Source organism: Chiloscyllium plagiosum, unplaced genomic scaffold (assembly GCF_037043375.1).
Source record: "Chiloscyllium plagiosum isolate Xiang-an unplaced genomic scaffold, Cpla_swu_hap1 HiC_scaffold_21, whole genome shotgun sequence".
Classification (NCBI taxonomy): Eukaryota; Metazoa; Chordata; class Chondrichthyes; order Orectolobiformes; family Hemiscylliidae; genus Chiloscyllium; species Chiloscyllium plagiosum.
In genome coordinates this window covers 58,801,746-58,816,611 of record NW_028270159.1, presented here as the reverse complement: position 1 = coordinate 58,816,611, position 14,866 = coordinate 58,801,746, and positions in this window count along the sequence as shown.

Sequence of the window (14,866 nt, the reverse complement as noted above, 5' to 3'; positions counted from 1 at the left end):
GTCTTAGATCAGGCCAGTTCAGGAATCTGTCCCAGATCAGGCCAATGCGGGAGTGTGTCCCAGACTGGGCCAGTTCAGGAGTGAGTCCCAGACCAGGCCAGTGCGGAAGTGAGTCCCAGACCAGGCAACGCAGGAGTGAGTCCCAAACCAGGAAAGTGTCGGAGTGAGTCCCAGACCAGGCCAGTGCAGGAGTGAGTCCCAGACCAGGCAAGTGCAGGCGTGTGTCCCAGACCAGGCCTCGCAGGAGTGAGTCCCAGTCCAGGCCAGTGCGGGAGTGGGTCCTAGACCAGGCCAGGGCGGGAGTGTGTTCCAGTCCAGGCCAGTGCGGGAGTGAGTCCTAGACCATGCGAGGGCGGGAGTGTGTTCCAGTCCAGGCCAGCGTGGGAGTGAGTCCCAAACCAGGCCATTGCAGGAGTGAGTCCCAGACCAGGCTAGAGTGGGAAAGAGCCCCAGACCAGAGCAGTGCGGGAGTGAGTCCCAGACCAAGTCAGTGTGGCGGTGTGTCCCAGACCTGGCCAGTGCATGAGTGAGACCCAGACCAGGGCAGTGCAGGAGTGAATCCTAGACCAGGCCAGTTTGGGAGTGAGTCCCAGACATGTCCAGTGCGAGAGTGAGTCCTAGACCAGGGAAGTGTGCGAGTGAGTCCCAGAACAGGCTAGTGTGGGAATGAGTCCCAGACCAGGCCAGTGCGGGAGTGAGTCCTAGACCAGGCCAGGGCGCGAGTGTGTTCCAGTCCAGGCCAGTGCAGAAGTGAGTCCCAGACCTGCCAGTGCAAGAGTGTGTCGCTGAACAGGTCCGTGCGGGAGAGTGTCCCAGACCAGGCCAGTGTGGGAGTGAGCCCCAGACCAGGCCAGTGCGGGAGTATGTCCCAGACCAGGCCAGTGCAAGAGTGTGTCCCTGACCAGGCCAGTGCGGGAGAGTGTCCCAAACCAGGCCAGTGCGGGAGTGAGTCCCAGATCAGGCCAGTTCAGGATTGTGTCCCAGACCAGTCCAATGCGGGAGTAAGCTCCAGTCCGGGCCAGTGTGGGAGTGCGTAGCAGAACATACCAGTGCGGGAGTGTGTCCCAGACCAGGTTAGTGCAGGAGTGAGTCCCAGACCAGGCCAGTGCAGGAATGAGTCCCAGACCATGCCACAAAGGAGTGTGTCCCAGACCAGGCCAGTGCAAGAGTGTTTCCCTGACCAGGCAAGTGCGGGAGTGAGTCTTAGATCAGGCCAGTTCAGGAATCTGTCCCAGATCAGGCCAATGCGGGAGTGTGTCCCAGACTGGGCCAGTTCAGGAGTGAGTCCCAGACCAGGCCAGTGCGGAAGTGAGTCCCAGACCAGGCAACGCAGGAGTGAGTCCCAAACCAGGAAAGTGTCGGAGTGAGTCCCAGACCAGACCAGTGCAGGAGTGAGTCCCAGACCAGGCAAGTGCAGGCGTGTGTCCCAGACCAGGCCTCGCAGGAGTGAGTCCCAGACCAGGCCAGTGCAGGAGTCTCTCCCAGACCAGGCCAGTGCGGGAGTGTGTCCCAGAGCAGGCCAGTTCAGGAGTGTGTCCCAGACAAGGCCAGTGCGGTACCGAGTCCCAGACCAGGCCAGTGCGGGAGTGAGTTGCAGACCAGGCCAGCGCTGGAGTGAGTCCCAGACCGGGCCAATGCGGGAATGAGTCCCAGACCAGCCCAGGGCGGGAGTGAGTCTTAAACCAGGCCAGTGTGGGAGTGAATCCCAGACCAGGCCAGCACTGGAGTGAGTCCCAGACCAGGCCAATGCGGGAGTGAGTCACAGACCAGGCCAGTGTAGGAGTGTGTCCCAGATCAGGTCAGTGCAGGAGTGTGTCCCTGACCAGGCCAGTGCAGGAGTGTGTCCCAGACCAGGACAGTGCGGAAGTAAGTCCCAGACCAGGCCAGTGCAGGAGTGTGTCCCAGACCAGGCCAGTGCAGGTGTGAGTCCAAGACCAGGTCAGTGCAGGAGTGAGTTCCAGAACTGACCAGTGCGGGAGCGTGTCCCAGACCAGGCTAGTGTCGGAGTGAGTCCCAGACCAGGCCAGATTGGGAGTGAGTCCTAGACCATGCGAGGGCGGGAGTGTGTTCCAGTCCAGGCGAGCGTGGGAGTGAGTCCCAAACCAGGCCAGTGCGGGAGTGTGTCCTAGACCAGGCCAGTGCGGGAGGGAATCCCAGAACTGTCCAGTGCGGGAGTGAATCCCAGACCAGGCTTGTGTGGGAGAAAGCCCCAGACCAGTCCAGTGCGGGAGTGAGTCCCAGACCAGGTCAGTGTGGCGGTGTGTCCCAGACCAGGCCAGTGCATGAGTGAGACCCAGACTAGGGCAGTGCAGGAGTGAATCCCAGACCAAACCAGTTTGGAGTGAGTCCCAGACATGTCCAGTGCGGGAGTGAGTCCTCGACCAGGGCAGTGTGCGAGTGAGTCCCATAACAGGCTAGTGTGGGAGTGAGTCCCAGACCAGCCCAATGCGGGAGTATATCCCAGACCAGGCCATTGCAGGAGAGAGTCCCAGACTTGTCCACTGTGGGAGTGAATCCCTGACCAGGATAGAGAGGGAGTGAGCCCCAGACCTGTGCAGTGCGGGAGTGATTCCCAGAACTGACCAGTGCAGGAGTGTGTCCCAGACCAGGCTGGTGTGGGAGTGTGTCCCAGACCAGGGCAGTGCGGGAGTGAGTCCTAGACCAGGCCAGGGCGCGAGTATGTTCCAGTTCAGGCCAGTGCAGAAGTGAGTTCCAGACCAGCCAGTGCAAGAGTGTGTCGCTGAACAGGCCAGTGCGGGTGTGAGCCCCAGACCAGGCTAGTGCGGAAATGAGCCCCAGACCAGGCCAGTGCGGGAGTGAGTCTTAGATCAGGCCAGTTCAGGAGTCTGTCCCAGACCAGGCCAATGCGGGAGTGTGTCCCAAACCGGGCCAGTTCAGGAGTGAGTCCCAGACCAGGCCAGTGCGGAAGTGAGTCCCAAACCAGGAAAGTGTCTGAGTGAGTCCCAGACCAGGCCAGTGCGGGAGTGTGTTCCAGGCCAGGCAAGTGTGGGAGTGAGTCCCAGACCAGACCAGTGTGGGTGTGAGTTACAGACCAGGACAGCGCAGGAGTCTGTCTCAGACCAGGCCAGTGCGGGAGTCTCTTCCAGACCAAGCCAGTGCGGGAGTGAGTCCCAGACCAGGCAAGTGCGGGGGTGATTCCCAGACCAGGCCAGTGCGGGAGTGTGTCCCAGACCAGGCCAGTGCAGGAGTGAGTCCCAGGCCAGGCCAGTGCGGGAGTGTGTCCTAGACCAGGCCAGTGCGGGAGTGAGTCCCAGGCCAGGCCAGTGCAGGAGTGTGTCCCAGACCAGGCCAGTGCGAGAGTGCAGAGGGATCTGCGTGTCCTTGTGCATATCATAGAAAACCCTCTCCACTGGGTGGAGTGTGGGGTCTGTACTGACATTGAATCTGTGTATGAGCTGACCCTGGTGGAGTGTGGGGTCTGTACTGACATTGAATCTGTGTATGAGCTGACCCTGGGTGGAGTGTGGGTTCTGTACTGACATTGAATCTGTGTCTGAGCTGACCCTGGGTGCGGTTATGGGGGATTGCGTTCACAGTGAAACTGGGTCTGAGCTGACCCTGGGTGCAGTATGGTGTCTGTATTCATAGTGAATCTGAGCTGAGCCAGGATGTGGTTATTGGCGATGGATTCGCAGTGAATCTGGGTCTGAGCTGACCCGCGTGTACGAGGGGGGCTGTATTCACATTGAATCTGGGTCTGAGCTGACCCGGGTGTACGAGGGGGGCTGTATTCACATTGAATCTGGGTCTGAGCTGACCCGGGTGTAGTATGAGGCCTGTATTCACAGTGAATCTCGGTCTGAGCTGACTCTGGGTGGAGTATAGTGTCTGTATTCACAGTGAATCTGGGTCTGACCTGACCATGGTTGGGGTATGGGGGCTGAATCCACAGTGAATCTGGGTCCGTGCTGACAGTGTGTGCAGTGTTGTGTCTGTATTCACAGTGAATCTGGGTTGTGAGCTGACCCTTGTTGGGTATGGGGTCTGTATTCACAGTGAATCTGGGTCTGAGCTGACCCTGTGTGATGTGGGGAGGATGTATTCACTGAATCTGGATCTGAGCCTACATTTTTTGGAGTATGGGGGCTGTATTGACATTGAATCTGCGTCTGAGCTGACAGTGGGTGCGATTATGGGCAATACATTCACAGTGAATCTCAAACTGAGCTGACCTGGGTGAGGTATGGAAGCAGCATTAAGAGTAAACCTGGATTTGAGCTGAACCTGGGTGGGGTATAGCATCTGTATTCACAGAGAATCTGGATCTGAGCTGAACCTGTATGTGCTGGGGGGCTGTATTCGCAGTGAATCTGGGTCTGAGCTGATCCTGGGTGGGGGATGTGGGCTGTATTTGCAGGGAAACTGGGTCTGAGCTGACCCTGAATGGGTCTGGGATTGGCTTCACAGTGAATCTGTGCCTGAGCTAATCATTGGTGTATGATGGCTGTATTCACAGTGAATCTGGGTCTGAGCTGACCCTGGGTGTGGTGTGGTGTCTCTCTTCACAGTGAATCTGGGGGTGAGCTGACCCTTGTTGGGGTATGGGGACTGTATTCACAGTGAATCTGGGTCTGAGCTTACACAGGGTGGGTATGGGGGCTGTATTCACAGCGAATCTGAGTCAGAGCTGAACACTTGGGAGGGTCGGGGGATGCATTTGCAGTGAATTGGGGTCTGGGCTGACCCGGGTGTAGTATGAGGCCTGTATTCACAGTGAATCTCGGTCTGAGCTGACTCTGGGTGGAGTATAGTGTCTGTATTCACAGTGAATCTGGGTCTGACCTGACCATGGTTGGGGTATGGGGGCTGAATCCACAGTGAATCTGGGTCCGTGCTGACAGTGTGTGCAGTGTTGTGTCTGTATTCACAGTGAATCTGGGTTGTGAGCTGACCCTTGTTGGGTATGGGGTCTGTATTCACAGTGAATCTGGGTCTGAGCTGACCCTGTGTGATGTGGGGAGGATGTATTCACTGAATCTGGATCTGAGCCTACATTTTTTGGAGTATGGGGGCTGTATTGACATTGAATCTGCGTCTGAGCTGACAGTGGGTGCGATTATGGGCAATACATTCACAGTGAATCTCAAACTGAGCTGACCTGGGTGAGGTATGGAAGCAGCATTAAGAGTAAACCTGGATTTGAGCTGAACCTGGGTGGGGTATAGCATCTGTATTCACAGAGAATCTGGATCTGAGCTGAACCTGTATGTGCTGGGGGGCTGTATTCGCAGTGAATCTGGGTCTGAGCTGATCCTGGGTGGGGGATGTGGGCTGTATTTGCAGGGAAACTGGGTCTGAGCTGACCCTGAATGGGTCTGGGATTGGCTTCACAGTGAATCTGTGCCTGAGCTAATCATTGGTGTATGATGGCTGTATTCACAGTGAATCTGGGTCTGAGCTGACCCTGGGTGTGGTGTGGTGTCTCTCTTCACAGTGAATCTGGGGGTGAGCTGACCCTTGTTGGGGTATGGGGACTGTATTCACAGTGAATCTGGGTCTGAGCTTACACAGGGCGGGTATGGGGGCTGTATTCACAGCGAATCTGAGTCAGAGCTGAACACTTGGGAGGGTCGGGGGATGCATTTGCAGTGAATTGGGGTCTGGGCTGACCCGGCATAGAGTATAGAGGCTGTATTCACATGACCAGGATATGAGCAAACACTGGCTGTGGTCTGGAGGATTTGTTCTCACTGAATGGGTCTGAGCTGATCCTGGGTGTGCTATGCGGGATGTATTCACAGTGATTCTGTGTCTGAGATTACCGTCATTGGGGTATGGAGGATGTATTTACAGGAAACCTGCAACTTAGCCGGCCCTCAGTTGGTATGCGGACAGTATTCAAAGTGAATCTGGGACTGACGAAACCCTAGTGGGGTATGTGAGCTGTATTCACATTGAATCGGGCTGAGCTGACCCTTGGTGGGGAATGGGGGCGGTATTCAGAGTAAATTTGGGTCTACGCTGACGCTGGTTGGGGTATGATGTCTGTCTTCACAATAAATCTGGGTCTGAGCTGACCCTAGTTGGGGTATGGGGGCTGTATTTACAGTGAATCTGGCTCTAAGCTCACTCAGAGTGGATTTGAGGGCAGTATTCACAGTCAATCTGGGTGTGAGCTGACCCTGGCTGTGGTAAAGGCAATGTATTCACAGTGAATCTGGATCTGAGCTGACCTTGTGTGACGTATGGGGGCTGTAATAACAGTGAATCGGAGTCTGAGCTGACCCTGGGTACGGTTATGGGCGATGCATTTGCCGTGAATCTAGGTCTGAGCTGACGCTGAGTGAGATATGGGGACAGCATTACCAGTGAATCTGGGTCTTAGCTGAACTTGGGTGCACTAGGTGTGTTGTATTTACAGTGAATCTGGGTCTGAGCTGACCCTGGGTGAGGAATGTGGACTGTATTTGCCGGAAATCTGGGTCTGAGCTGACACTGAGTGGGTATGGGGGTTGGTTTCACAGTGCATTTGTTTCTGAGCTAACCATCGGTGGCGTATGTGTGATGTATTCGCAGTGAATCTGTTTCTGAGCTGACCTTGGATGGGATAGCGGGGCTGTATTTATAGTGAATACTCTATACCTCTCACTCGCAGTACAAGAAAGATTGAAACAAATTAAAATCTGAGATTACAAAAAAGATATATGAAAGGTGAGCAGATTTGTTTGTCTAAAATAAAGAATATTAAATTTGGGAGGGCGAATAGCTTGCGCTCTTGTCCTATTGGTGATTGGAGGCAGATGTTCAAAGGTAAAGGGACGGCTGGAAAATGGGAAGCCTTCAGGAATGAGATAACAAGAATCCAGAGAAATTATATTCCTGTCAGGGTGAAAGAGAAGGCTGGTAGGTATGGGGAATGCTGGATGACTAAAGAAATTGAGGGTTTCGTTAAGATAAAGAAGGAAGCATATGTCAGGTCTCGACAAGGATTGATCGAGTTAATCCTTAGAAGAGTATAAAGAAAGTAGGAGTATACTTAAGAGGGAAATCAGGAGAGCGAAAAGGCGACATGAGATAGCTTTGGCAAATAGAATTAAGGAGAATCCAAAGGGTTTTGCAAATATATTAAGGACAAAAGGGTAACTAGGGAGAGAATAGGGCCCCTCAAAGATCAGCAAGGTGGCCTTTCTGTGGAGCCACAGAAAATGGGGGAGTTACTAAACGAATATTTTGCATCAGTATTTACTGTGGAAAAGGATATGGAAGATATAGACTGTAGGGAAATCGATGGTGACATCTTGCAAAATGTCCACATTACAGAAGAGGAAGTGCTGGATGTCTTGAAACAGTAAAAGGTGGATAAATCCCCAGGACCTGATCAGGTGTACCCGAGAACTCTGTGGGAAGCTAGAGAAGTGATTGTTGGGCCTCTTGCTGAGATATTTGTATCATCGATAGTCATAGGTGAGGTGCCGGAAGACTGGAGGTTGGCAAATGTGGTGCCACTGTTTAAGAAGGGCAGTAAAGACAAGCCAGGGAACTATAGACTGGTGAGCCTGACCTCAGTGGTGGGCAAGTTGTTGGAGGGAATCCTGAGGGATAGGATGTACATGTATTTGGAAAGCAAGGACTGATTAGAGATAGTCAACATGGCTTTGTGCGTGGGAAATCATGTCTCACAAACTAGATTGAGTTTTTTGAAGAAGTAACAAAGACGATTGATGAGGGCAGAGCAGTAGATGTGGCCTAGATGGACTTCAGTAAGGCGTTCGACAAGGTTCCCCATGGGAGACTGATTGGCAAGGTTAGATCTCATGGCAAGAAGGGAGAACTAGCCATTTGGTACAGAACTAGCTCAAAGGTAGAAGACAGAGGGTGGTGGTGGAGGGTTGTTTTTCAGACTGGAGGCCTGTGACCAATGGAGTGCCACAAGGATTGGCGCTGGGCTCATGACTTTTTGTCATTTACATAAATGGTTTGGATGTGAGCATAAGAGGTACAGTTAGTAAGTTTGCAGATGAGACCAAAATTGGAGATGTAGTGGACAGTGAAGAGGGTTACCTCAGATTAAAACAGGATCTTAACCAGATGGGTCAATGGGCTGAGATGTGGCAGATGGAGTTTAATTCAGATAAACGCGAGGTGCCGCATTTTGGGAAAGCAAATCTTAGCAGGACTTATACACTTGGTGGTAAGGGCTGAGGGAGTGTTGCTGAACAAAGAGACCTTGGAGTGCAGGTTCATAGCTCATTGAAAGTGGAGTCTCAGGATGGTAGGATAGTGAAGAACGCGTGTGGTATGCTTTCCTTTATTGGTCAGAGTATTGAGTACAGGATCATGCTACGGCTGTACAAGACAATGGTTAGGACACTGTTGGAATATTGCGTGCAATTCTGGTCTCCTTCCTATCGGAAAAATGTTGTGAAACTTGAAAGGGATCAGAAAAGATTTACAAGGATGTTTCCAGGGTTGGAGGATTTGAGCAAAAGGGAGAGGCTGAACAGGCTGGGGCTGTTTTCCCTGGAGTGTCGGGGACTGAGGGGTGACCTGATGGATGTTTACAAAATTATGAGGGGCATGGATAGGATAAATAGAGAAGGTCTTTTCCCTGGGATGGAGGAGTCCAGAACCATAGGGCATAGGTTTAGTGTGAAAGGGGAAAGATACAAAAGAGACCTAAGGGGCATCTTTTTCATACAAAGTCTGGTACGTGTATGGAATGAGCTGCCAGAGGATGTGGTGGAAGCTGGTGCAACTGCAACATTTAAGAGGCATTTGGATGGGTTAGGGATTTGGAAGAACAGGAAGGGTTTGGAGGGATATGGGCAGTGTGCTAGCAGGCGGGACTAGATTGGTTTGGGATACCTGGTCGGCATGGGCAGGTTGGACCGAAGAGTCTGTTTCCATGCTGTACATCTCTATCACTCTATGACTCCATGAGTAAAAGGGTCTTTCTATCTGAATGAAAATTTCTCAAATATTGATATTCACTGAAATAAATGTTAACCCTTTGTGATCTGAACTTACATGTATTTGCAATGTGGGTCTTATTTGAAATCGGATTAGATTTCCATTGTTTCTCTTCCTCCCCTGCACATTCGCGCTCAGCTTCATGTAGTGACTTTATAACTTACAGGACATCATAATTCATGGATGCATGGAAATATGAAAGTTAAATATGAATCTGCGGTTCTTGTGCCAGTTCTAAACAAAGGGATGTCAGGTTAACTTGCAGATTTAAGTGTACAATATAGTGTTGGGACTATATTAAGACCCCCCAATCTGAAGGAAGTAAGTTAAAGTAAAATATAAATCAATTAAAAGATTGTGAGGTTTTGTGGTCTGTCACGTTAAGGACATCTTAGTGGTCAAAAAGAGACTTTAATGTGAAGTTGGAGTTTAAAAATGTTTGTAAGAACTTCACTCAGCTACAATTAGTTCTAAAAGACTGTGGCCAGATGAGCCACTCACAATGATGGATTTATGAAAAATAGACATTAAATGAGGCATTCGAGGAAATTGAGACAAACCTTGACCAAAATGACTGCGCTCAAAGACTCTGCAATAAACATGTTGCAGAATCCACACAGACTGCAGCTACAATCATCATCGAAGAGTGTCGTGCTTGAAAAGCACAGCTGGTCAGGCAGCATCCGAGGAGCAGGAGAGTCAACGTTTCAAACATAAGATCTTCATCAGGAATGACACAGCAGCTGAAGACCATACAATATACACTTGAATTTGAATTGAATGGAATCGACCTGAATGCCATCCCCAGGACAACTGGAAATATTGAGTTGTTTGCCAGACACAGGGATCCTCATGCCCTTATTTGGAGAGGGCTACCTGACCTATGTTTACCCAACACCTCCAGGAATGGATGAGCAAGTACCACCCTGCCATCCACATGTCAATGCCTGGTTGGATTCAATCGATCAAGTGATGAAGTCCTGAGCATTCTATTGGAGGACACTAAAGAGCCTCCCAAAAGGCTGGACAACTCCTGAATAGAAGAATTGCTGCAACACTAGGGTCAGGAAGCCCTTTATCAGGAATGCGGAGTGGTAAGGGATAAATAGAGTGGTAGGACTGGGGGGAGGTCGGTGCAAAGGTGATAGGTGGATGCAGGTAGGGAGTAATTGTGTTAGGTTGGTGGGAAGGGAGGGGTGGATAGGTGGAAAGAAAGATGGGCATGTAGGACAAGTCATGAGGGTGGTGCTGACCTGGAATTCTGCAACTGCGATGAGGTGTGGGGAGGGATAATGAGGAAACTGGTGAAATCCACATTGATGCCAGGGGGTTGGAGGGTCCCGAGACACATTCTTCCTCCAGGCATCGGGTGGTTAGGGAGTGGCGATGGAGGAGATCCAGGACCTGCATGTGAGTGGGAGGGGTTATTGAAGTGTTCAGCCACAGGGCGGTGGGTTTGGTGGGTGTGGATGTCCCAGAGATGTTCTCTGAAGCACATTGCAAGTAGACATCCTGTCTCCCCAGTGTAGAGGAGACAGCATCAGGAGCAACGGATACAATAACCGACATGTGTAGAAGTGCAGGTAAAACTTTGATGGATGTGGAAGGCTCCTTTGGGACCTAGGACGGAGGTGAGTGGGGAGGTGTGGGCGCGGGTTTTGCAATTCCTGTGGCGGCAGGGGAAGGTACCGGGAGGGCAGGGTGGGTTCTCAGGGGGTATGGACCTGATGCGGAGGGAATGGTATTTACAGAAAGCGGATAGAGGTTGGGAGGGCAATATATATCTGGTAGTGGGGTCCATTTGTAGGTGGTGGAAATGTTGGTGGATGATACGAAGTATATGGTGGTGGGTGGGGTGGAAGGTGAGGACCGTAGGGAGGGGGGAAGGTTCCATCTTTGATGCAGTTGGAGAGATGGGGTTCAAGGGTGGTAGTGCGGGAAGTGGATGAGATGCGTTGGAGGGCATCATCAACCATGTGGGAGGGGAAATTGCAGTCTTTGAAGAAGGATGCCATCTGGTAAGCTCTGTGTGGTCCTCCTGGGAGTAGATGCAGTGGAGGCAGAGGAATTAGTATTAAGGGATAGCATTTTTACAGGAGGCAGGGTGGGAGGAGATGCAATCCAGGAGTTATCATTGTACAGATGCAGATATAGAGATGCAAATTCATTAATAGAGGAACACACATAACACACACACACACACACACACAGAGGCATGTATAAAGACAAAGAAAAAACATAATTACAGACAGAAGCACACAGACACATATCAGACACACAAACACACATGGAGTTATACAGCACAGAAACAGAATAGGTCCAGATTAATTTCAGAGATCAGATTATCATGAACGAGGTGGACTGCAGGGTCTGGGTCCACACTGTACAACTCTATAGCTCTGTGATCCAATTGATCAACAATTATTTGTGACCTTAGGCAATGTCCTTCACTGTCCACTGTACAACTAACCATGGTGGCATCTGCAGACTTGCTAATCATGCCTTCTGTATTCTTACCTAAGTCATTGGTATAAATGACCAGCAAAAGTGGATGCAGCACCGGCCCCTGTGGATCACCGCTGGTCACAGGCCTCCACACTGAAAAACAGTCCGGCATGATCAAGATCATGCTCTGTGTTCTGCTGGTAGCACAAACACACAGAAAGAGACACACGCACATAGCACATTCATACAGAGACGCAGTTATGTCTTGAAGGCTGTGGTTGATATGTTTTGATTATTAAGGAGATTGGGGTTACAATGAGAAGGCAGAATAATTATACTGTGATACATGCCAGCCACGAACAAACAGCGAATCCTACTCAATAGGCTAAATGGCCTAATTCTGTTCCCAATTTCTTGTGCTCTCGGGTCTTAAAGTAGCAGAAATGTCTTCTACAGAGAGCAGTGACGACTGAGTTTGATAAATGATACTGAACAGAGTCAATGGAAATATGGGATAGTTTTGAGGGGCTGAATCCCCCAAGTCTTTTCCTATTTGATCTGCACTTATTCCTCAACAGAGGAGGTGACTTGCTGTGCGGTTAGCATACTTTAAAATAGATGATTTAAGATGATGATAAGGATGTTTGTTTTTCATTTGGGCTGTGCTGTCCATGGTGTCCTCATTCTCAGGGAACAGTGAAGATTGGGTCATTGAAGATATTCAAGGCTGAACTCGATTGACCTTTGATGGACAGGAGAGTGAAAGTTTGTTGGGAAAAGACAGGAAAGGGATGTTCAGCCGCAATGAGATCAGATCAGACGTGATCTTTCAAAATTGAGCAGCAGGCTCGAGGGGGCGAATGGCTAACTGCTGCTCCCAACCCTTGCATTGCTCTCTCAATCACAGAGGTTGAGGAAGACCCCATTCAGCCAGTCAGGATGATTGCAATGAGACAGAAGGAGACCATTCTATCCCTCTAAGGAGCTGGTCAGGAATAGAATAAAGTATTTGAGTGATTATACATTACTGGAGGAGGCCATGCAACCTTCCCAGGTTTCTACACAGGGACAGGGGATCCTTGGTTTGCTAACAGGAAATACAGAGTAGAGATTATTATTTGTTTCCAGGTTGGAAAGCTGTTAGTAGTGGAGTGTCTCAGGAATCAGTATAAGGTCATCAACAATTTATAATGTAGATGAATGATTTGGATAAAGGGGCTGAATGATTTAGAGCTCAATTTGCTAAGACGCAAGAATAATCATTCGATAAGATGTCAAGTGGAGGCAGAGCATTTGCACTAGGATACAGACAGGGGAGGTTAATGAGCAAACCTTCAGTAAAAAAAAAACACGAAATGTGGGTGATGAGAAGTTTGTATTTTGGTGAAAAGATAAAACAGCCATAAATTACACAACTGGAGAGAGATTTCAGAACAAGGTAGTACAGAGGGATTTGTATATTCTCGTTCATAAATTATATCATATTATTCAGAAGATGCAGCAAGTGACTTAGATAGTAAATGGAATGGTGCTTTTTTGACAAGAGTATCAGGTTTTATCTGAGGGATATGTTTGTGCATCTGTCCAGAAATATTGCTGAGACCACATTTGAGGCAGGATGTCAGGTTGTGATAAGATTAGATTACTTACAGAGTGGAAACAGACCCTTTGGCCCAACAAGTCCACACCAACCCCCTGAAGAGCAACCCACCCAGACCCATTCCCCTATGTTAACTCCTTCACCTAACACTACGGGCAAATAAGCATGGCCAATTCACCTAACCAGCACATCTTTGGACTGTGGGAGGAAACCCGCACAGACTCGGAAAGAATGTGCAAACTCCACAGTTGCCCGAGGTGGGAATTGAACCCAAGTGTCTGGCCCTGAAAGACAGCAGTGCGAAGCACTGTGCCACCATGCCACTTGTTAGGATGCCTTAACTGAAAAAAAAAAACATACAATTGGATTTGAAGCTTCTCAAGGATGTTTGTCTTTACTCAGTCTTGTGATGAAGGCATTCTGTTCTGAAGGATAATCAGTTCAGATCTGAGAAGCTAAAATGTTCTTATTGATCATATAAGTCTTGAGGAGAGGGTAGCTGGTAAATAGCCAATGGATATTTCCTCTTGCATGGGAGAACAAAACTGGGGAAGTAATTTAAGAATACAATACAAACATTTTAACACAAACATTGTGAAGACATCAAGCGTTTTATTTTTAAATGATGCTGCACATATAAACACATCTTCAAATCAAATAGGGGTATTTGTTGCTAACGAAATGGTTTTATGTACAACAACAGCAATGATATAGCTAAACGAAGCAGGGGATGTGGCAGAGTCATACAGTTCAGACAATGTGCAGGGAGACCTCACAGGGTCCAGTTTGCCTTCAGATAACATTATTGTGCAATTAAAATCAGAGAGGGAAAAAAATGTAACTTCCTTAAGAAGGAATGGCCTATTGCTCCCTCTCTCTTTTCCTCTTCCTCCTCACAGCAATGTGTGCAAGCTTATACACTTGTTATTTATCTTTACCACTCTTGGAGGTTTCCTGTTGAGCATTTATTGCAATCTTCCCACTGCCTAAAGCAAAGTGAATTCAGCCAAATCCAACAGTTCAAGGAAGACATCTCATTGACAGCAGCTTGTATAAGCAGGAAAACTTCAGATACCGAATAACGTTTTGGATAATATATTAGTTTTCCCTTTATCTTGAGTTCAACTCGTAGTTGGCCAAAGTTCTTTCACGTTAGCACTCTGCATAGTCTGTTTGTCTGTTCAACGTCAGATGTGTGTATGTGTGTGACTTTTTTGTATGTAGGACTGAGTGTATGACAGACAATGTACTGTTCTCCCTTTAACAAGGCTATTTTGTCCCTTTTTTAATTAAGAGAGGTCATAAAAACAGAGGTGAAGAAATGTCTACTTTACTAATGGCAGGGGGAGGCCAATTCTCCGAGTTCAGTTTTTTTTTCTAATTTGTAACAGAGAAGCAGCTGCAGAAAAAAACAATCCATGCTTAGCAGATGAGTCTTGCCTGTCTTTTCACTTTGCAATCTCTCCTGCCTGTAAGAACCTGTGTTGGTATTTACCTTTTTCCAAGGGGTGTGTTTACAGGATATTATGTAAATTGGAACAGTTGCTTAGATAATTTTCTGAATCGAGTCAGTTGAGTTCTGAAATAGTTAAGTTATTCTAAATTCTGTTTTCCTTTCTTCGGTGTTTTAGCTGTAGTATTTAAATAAATTTTGCTTTCTGAAAGCTGATCAGCCACATCACCCCTGGAATATCCACTTCACATCCACCTTTACAATAACAAAAAGTTAAAATTTAGGCCACATTGTAAAAATATTTTAAGGGGGTCTGTATGTATGTGTGTTTGTGAGTGTTTCCGTATTTGTCTGTGAGAGTGTGTGTGTGACTGTGTGTCCATGTCCATGTGTATCTTTGTGTGAGTGTGTATGGGTGTGAGTATGTGTCTCTGTAT